The following is a 7,592-nucleotide window of genomic DNA, read 5'->3' on the forward strand; positions in this document are numbered from 1 at the left end:
TATGCTTCAGGTTGGCAGGTTGTCTGTGGGCGAGAACTGGTCTGCCACCCAAGGCCTGTGAAAGTGTGGGATCATTGTCCAGGATGGGTTGTAGATCCCTGATGATGCGTTGTAGGGGTTTTAGCTGGGGACTGTATGTGATGGCCAGTGGAGTCCTGTTGGTTTCTTTCTTGGGTTTGTCTTCCAGTAGGAGGCTTCTGGGTACACGTCTGGCTCTGTTGATCTGTTTCCTTATTTCCTCGTGTGGGTACTGTAGTCTTGAGAATGCTTGGTGGAGATTTTCTAGGTGTTGGTCTCTGTCTGTGGGGTTAGAGCAGATGTTGATTAGTTCTGGTGTTAGTGTAGGGAGTGTCCTGAGTAGATGGTGCAGTTTCTTAGTGTATTCCTCAGTGGGATCTGAGGGAAGTAGCCTGTAAAATTTAGTATTGGAGAGTTGTCTGGCGGCCTCCTTTTGGTAGTCAGACCTGTTCATGATGACAACAGCACCTCCTTTATCAGCCTCTTTGATTATAATGTCAGGATGGTTTCTGAGGCTGTGGATGGCATTGCGTTCTGCACGACTTAGGTTGTGAGGCAAGCGATGTTGTTTTTCCACAATTTCTGCCTGTGCACGTCGGCGGAAGCATTCAATGTATAGGTCCAGACTGTCATTTCGACCCTCAGGAGGAGTCCATGTGGAGTTCTTCTTCTTGGGTAGTAGATAGAATAACCCTGGTCGGGGCTCTAAGGGTAACTGTGTATCAGTGCGCTGTTCAGTGTTGTCCTGAAAGAATTCTTTGAGTCGGAGACGGCAAAAGTAGGCTTCCAGATCACCGCAGAACTGTATCATATTGGTGGGGGTGGCAGGGCAGAAAGAGAGTCCCCGAGATAGGACAGACTGTTCTTCTGGGCTGAGTGTGTGGTTGGATAGATTGACGATATTGCTGGGTGCTACTCAGGACACTGATATTGCTACTCAGGACACTCCCTACACTAACACCAGAACTAATCAACATACCCTTAGAGCCCCGACCAGGGTTATTCTATCTACTACCCAAGATCCACAAACCTGGAAATCCTGGACGCCCCATCATCTCGGGCATTGGAACTCTCACTGAAGGACAGTCTGGATATGTAGACTCTCTACTCAGACCCTATGCTACCAGCACTCCCAGCTATCTCCGTGACACCACTGATTTCCTGAGGAAACTACAATGCATTGGTGACCTTCCAGAAAACACCATCCTGGCCACCATGGATGTAGAGGCTCTCTACACAAACATCCCACACGCTGATGGAATACAAGCTGTCAGGAACAGTATCCCTGATGATGCCACAGCACAACTGGTTGCTGAGCTCTGTGGCTTTATCCTCACACACAACTATTTCAATTTTGCTGACAATATATATCTCCAGATCAGTGGCACCGCTATGGGCACCCGTATGGCCCCACAATATGCCAATATTTTTATGGCCGACCTGGAACAACGCTTCCTCAGCTCCCGTCCACTCACGCCCCTTCTCTACCTACGCTACATCAATGACATCTTCATCATCTGGACCCATGGGAAGGAGACTCTGGAAAAATTCCACCACGATTTCAACAGCTTCCACCCCTCCATCAACCTCAGCCTGGACCAATCTACACGGGAGGTCCACTTCCTAGACACCATGGTGCAAATAAGTGATGGTCACATCAACACCACCCTATACCGAAAACCTACCGACCGCTATGCCTACCTTCATGCCTCCAGCTTCCATCCCGGACACACCACAAGATCCATTGTCTACAGCCAAGCACTGAGGTACAACCGTATCTGCTCTAACCCCACAGACAGAGACCAACACCTAGAAAATCTCCACCAAGCATTCTCAAGACTACAGTACCCACACGAGGAAATAAGGAAACAGATCAACAGAGCCAGACGTGTACCCAGAAGCCTCCTACTGGAAGACAAACCCAAGAAAGAAACCAACAGGACTCCACTGGCCATCACATACAGTCCCCAGCTAAAACCCCTACAATGCATCATCAGGGATCTACAACCCATCCTGGACAATGATCCCACACTTTCACAGGCCTTGGGTGGCAGACCAGTTCTCGCCCACAGACAACCTGCCAACCTGAAGCATATTCTCACCAGCAACTGCACACCGCACCATAGTAACTCTAGCTCAGGAACCAATCCATGCAACAAACCTCGATGCCAACTCTGCCCACATATCTACACCAGCAACACCGTCACAGGACCAAACCAGATCAGCCACAACATCACCGGTTCATTCACCTGCACTTCCACCAATGTAATATATGCCATCATATGCCAGCAATGCCCCTCTGCTATGTACATCGGCCAAACTGGACAGTCTCTAAGGAAAAGGATAAATGGACACAAATCAGACATTAGGAATGGCAATATACAAAAACCTGTAGGAGAACACTTCAACCTCCCTGGCCACACAATAGCAGATCTTAAGGTGGCCATCCTACAGCAAAAAAACTTTAGGACCAGACTTCAAAGAGAAACTGCTGAGCTCCAGTTCATCTGCAAATTTGACACCATCAGCTCAGGACTAAACAAAGACTGTGAATGGCTTGCCAATTACAGAACCAGTTTCTCCTCCCTTGGTTTTCACACCTCAACTGCTAGAACAGGGCCTCATCCACCCTGATTGATCTAACCTCGTTATCTCTAGCTTGCTTCTTGCTTGCTTATATATACCTGCCCCAGGAAATTTCCACCACTTGCATCTGAAGAAGTGGGTATTCACCCACGAAAGCTCATGCTGCAAAACGTCTGTTAGTCTATAAGGTGCCACAGGATTCTTTGCTGCTTTTACAGAACCAGACTAACACGGCTACCCCTCTGATACTTTCAAAATGAAGTTTGCAGTGTGACACAGATACATATAAATGGTCCCCAATATGAAACAGAATTCAGAAGTTGTAAATAAACAAATTACCCAGAATATCGCACCTGGTTATAATATTCAACTGCTATGGGGATTATTATGCCAAGGACAAGGCATTCATTTTTTATCAGCCACTCAGTCTACTTGCTGTAGCGCCATTAGGGTTTTGTTGTTGTTTTGTTTTATTTATTGTGTTTTAGTGCTTGAAGGTCAGTTAATACAATGGGTTCCTCTTCCTCCCTTGAGAGCAAATACTCCCTTTTCAAAATTGTGCAAACAGCAGCTGTACACCCTAAATCAACAGTCTAAAGCCAAAGCAAAGCTGCATTTAGTTCTGGTTCTCTGCTGCCTTGTACCTTCTGCAGTTATTTACATCTGTGTAAATAACCAGATATTCGAGTTCATTTGAGAACAGAATTTGAGCCAGAGAGAGGAGAAAAAAGATAAAAAATAGTTATTCATTTGTTTCTCTATGTAGACACCAAACTACAGAAAGACAGAATTCTGAAAGCTTCAGTTACAGAGGTCAAAGACTGGTAATTATATTCTACATCTTGGCACCCCTGATTAATTTGCTACACAATATCCAAACGCTACAGTGAATGAGGCAGCACCTCTTTGGACCCTAGCCTCATTGACTATACAATACAATCTCTTTCACTGCCCCGGAAGAGTCCTGGGGAAAAGTAGAGTCTGGTTATGGAATTAAAGAGAGTAGTGTATTCCAGAGTTATGTTTGCACAGGCAACCAAAGCTTTAGCGATTTCAGATCTTTTGAGAATTTTACTTTGCAATCTTACATTCTTCTAATATAGATTTAGTATGGAATCTTCTTGGTTTCATAAAAGAATAATGACATAATGAAGAAACACTTTAGCGCAACAGTTACTAGACAGCAGTCAAACACATATACACGCACAACGAGACAAGTCCTACAATGTAATGAGCCAAGGCTATGTCAGAGTCATGTCTTGTTTCCTGTGCACCTTCAGACATCAAATACAAGCCCTGCTTCTCTAGACATGCACTCTTGCAGACCCTTTTCCATGAGAGTTTAAATATTAAAATTGAAATTCCACTTATTTTTTTAATGCACATGTGCCCAGCCCCATTGGAACCATGAGATATGGAAATTTCTACTGTATAGAATATGCATGTATATTTGGGACCAATGGCACATTAGCAGTCAGTTAGTTTTGTTGTAAAGCAAAATCCAATGTGAATGCACAACTTTAAAGATGACCTGCAAATGAGGTTTAGAAAAATTATGTTGATGTTGTTGTTTATTTTGTTTGGCCTCTTGAATATATAAAGAAGGCCCGAAAGATTTATTTTGGGGGAAAGTCATTTTACTGGTTATTTTTACCTTAGAAATATCAGGAATATAAAATCTATTTTTTTTTAATTTCTGGTTTCATTGAAGAGCAAGTAGGACGTATGAGGGCTATTTGTTGTGAATTTTTAATACTTTCTTTGAAGGCTCATAGTCATTGAGTTTAAGTTAAGAAAGGACCACTGGATCTTTAAGTCTGACCTCCTGTATATCATAGGCCAACAAGACCACCCAGCTCCCACACACTAAACCCAACAACTGAAATGAGACCAAAGTGTTACAGCCCACAGGAAACTAAGCGTAATGTGCCACAAGCAGAGAACAGAAGGAACCAAGGTACACATGTGCTTGGGGGCCCCCACAATAGCAGGGAAATGATCACATCAGATATATCCAGATACTTCCTGACCCCACGTTTAGTATTCAAGGTGAGGAAGTAGAGCCTTTAACAAAGTCTACCTTCATCCAAAATTTTAATTCATACTGGAAGATCAGTAGGTCTGAAAAACAAAAAAAATCCAATTTTAAACTGTCTGATAAAAAAAAAATCCCTTCTTAAGGGCTCACTTACTATACTCTTGTGATTGTGATGTCACCAGTTTACTAGTTCTCCAGCCATCTGAGTCTTCCAGCACACAGATTATGTGAATTTGTGATACAAAAAAACAGTAAAAGGAAACATATATATACAAGGCTTTCTTCAGCATCACAAAAAAGCAACAACAACAAAAAAGGCAACAGTAGCAGTTTCTTTTTTCTTTTGAAAGTCACCTTTTAGCCTTTATAATTTAGCTAACTCACTGCCAGTTTTCACTGGTGCACCAAAAGGCAGTTCTATGCCCCTATCAAATTTCATTTTTTTTCAACCTCTTCTTCTGAAGCATTTTTATATAGCAGCAAAATTTCTTATTTCTCAAAAACAACAGAACTGTTGCTGCTCAAAACTTCCTCATAAAAAATATTTTTGCACTGAAAAAAGTTCCAAATTTTCATTGCAAAAGTAAGAATTTGTCAAAGTTTTAAAATTTCTGACAATTACTATTTTGAGTGAAAAATGTTTGGGCAATTTAGTATAAGCATTACTACATGCTTCACATAACATGCTGTAAATTATAGCCATGGTATTGTCCCTGAAGGAGACTATGAAAAGCTTCAACAATGAATTTCTTGGCTTTTGTGAATTTACACTAAGTCCTTAATTCCCATTTTTTTTTATTTTTTACAATTTACAAATCAGTGTGTTGTAATGAAACATACTTCTGAAATAACCTCTTGAATATTAAGCTAACACCATAAAATTGAAATTACTCCAGAAAATTAAGAATTGTGCATTAAAATTACTTTCTCCAGTTTATTAAAAAATAAATAAAATTTGTCCTATGCACTGAATTAACAAGGTCTGATTTGGATTAGAAAAATTACCAGTATTATTCAAAAATATTTATAACAGGTTGTAGTGTGGCTTGGGTAATTTTTTTTTCCTGTTTTATTTTTTGTTCGAAGACTGAGAGGCCAAGGCCATGTAGTCTCATGGGACATAATTAGCAAATAGAAATCAATATCCTCCTGGCATGCACTTTCATAAAGAACTCCATTTAATCAAATTTTATTTTAAAAATTAAGTAATACCAAGACCCAGTTGATTCAATCTCTAAAGTCAGTTTAACAAAACAGGATAATTTTGAAAGAAAGGAAAACCTTCTATGGTGAAATGAGTATTAAAAGCAGCATATATTCCCCTGATATGAATTCTCTGGGAAAATGTCATACAGTATAATTTAGATATCAAAGGAGATTTTAATATATTCAGGATTAAGAATACTAGTGAATGAGAGATGATGAAAAATCTATCCTGGGCCTGAACATTGAATATTTTTTATTATGAAAGGAGCCTGAGAATTCTTTAAGGGCAGACAAAATGTGTCCTCCAGTCCGCTCCTCACAAATAGGGTTATTCCTTTCCTCAAACAGACCCTGAGAATTCATCAGCCTGATTTGTCAGTGATCCACATGTGACACTGCAATCCATCGACTGCACTACCAGTTTGGTTTTGACACATTTCAAGGTCTTGATATTTTATTCAACAAAGTCCTATATAGTTTGGATGTTGGCAGTGTTAGAGCCCATCCATTAGCTGAGATTGGCTGGGAAACTCTAGCTCATGTTTCACCTTTGCTTCTAGAATTCACATCTCCTGTAGGTCTAATGAAGCCTCAATTTGTATGCTTATCATTAAATTGAAGTCACTGGGCGACTTAAGCAGACGTCTACAGTTTTTTGGGGTTTTTTTTGTTTTTTTTTTAATATTGGGAATAAGACCAGAGATTATCAGCAGGCATATGTTTTACAGAGCAATAAGCACTACAAAATTAATGTAATTAATAATACCTCAAATTAAGAGACTTTTTGCCAAACAGCAACAGTGTTACAAGTGCATATATCCAGTCAGAAGATTAATACAACAAAATCCAGAATGCTTTCTTTATTTACTGATCAGTAAAATAACCAAAAAGACATGTTGTACTTTATTGGGTTGTAGAGAACTCACATTTCTAACTTTGGGCTAGATTGTGCCCTTGGTTTATGCAGCTGAAAAAGGAAAGAAGGGGGAGGAAGGCCCCTCCTCTTCATCCTCCCCCGGCACAATTGTTTAGGAGCTGGATTTTATCATTGGATCAGGTACAAAAATAGCCCCTTTGTTCCATAAACCCCTCCCACAAGTAATCATGTTGGTAGGGGGCTGGAAGTCACAAGAGCCATGGCTTCAACATCCTTCTAATACACCTACTAGCAGAGCTGATCTGGTACATGTGGGAGATGTAAACTGACTGCTTTAAAGCAAAGCAGTAATGTACTTAAGATTGCTTTAAAACAAAGGTAGGTGGTGCGGGTAGGGGGTGGGAGGAAAGGGAGAAAAATCTAAGCTCATTAGGCTTGTGTTTCAACTATAACAAGGTTTATATTCTATCAAAAGGCATAAATTTCAGTTGATCAATAGCATCAATAGTATTGTAATTCCACTGATTTCCATTAAATGTTAAATATCTTATATTGTGCTCAATTTTAAAAGAATTTTGAATATCCCCCATATCTTTTTTCTTGATTCCTTGAGTGACATTTCAGCTGTTCCTTTCATGCATTACTTTCCATTTTGATTATTTCTATTGTGTCTCTAAGTGCTCATATGTTTGCTTCATATATTCTTAGTTTTAATTTGGAAATGGAAATTGCTTTGATTCTTTACTATGGCATATTCCTGAACATTGTAGATTTGGAATGTTTACGGTTCCTATCTTATGCCTTTTATTATTTTGGGGACTACACAGTTTGATGAGAGATAATCCAAATGCAAAACAAATCTAGTTT

This window comes from Mauremys mutica, chromosome 5 (assembly GCF_020497125.1).
Source record: "Mauremys mutica isolate MM-2020 ecotype Southern chromosome 5, ASM2049712v1, whole genome shotgun sequence".
Taxonomy (NCBI): Eukaryota; Metazoa; Chordata; order Testudines; family Geoemydidae; genus Mauremys; species Mauremys mutica.